The following is a 465-nucleotide window of genomic DNA, read 5'->3' as shown; positions in this document are numbered from 1 at the left end:
TAACCAATCTATTATATTATATAACTAATATATTAAATTTACTAAGTAAATAAAATTGTCTTACTCACCAGGTTTAGGTACGCCTAGTTAATAGCTTACCTTGGCTGATCCGTCCAAGACTCATGTCAAAATAATTTCTTACTGTCAAGCCGACTCAAAAATTGTTCCATATCGTTAAGAATCATATTGCCGTGGTACACGCAACTATTTCGGATCCATATTCTGATGAATAAAAGCCTTTGTTCGCTTACAATAATTGCATTCACTGTTGATCTGTGCACCTATAAATTTAAAACGGACTTTTATATTTAAAATAAAATGAACGATTAATTCATTCACGGACTAATGGAAAATAAAAAAAAAAAATAAAAATAATTTTGGAAAACAAGTAATCAAAAAATAAAAATATTATATTCTTTGTGAAAGTAAAAACTGATGTACATATAATAATTTAAATATTTTTAA

This window comes from Acyrthosiphon pisum, chromosome A2, assembly GCF_005508785.2.
Source record: "Acyrthosiphon pisum isolate AL4f chromosome A2, pea_aphid_22Mar2018_4r6ur, whole genome shotgun sequence".
Lineage (NCBI taxonomy): Eukaryota > Metazoa > Arthropoda > Insecta > Hemiptera > Aphididae > Acyrthosiphon > Acyrthosiphon pisum.
The sequence above is the reverse complement of the archived record's forward strand: the minus strand, read 5'-3'. Positions refer to the sequence as shown.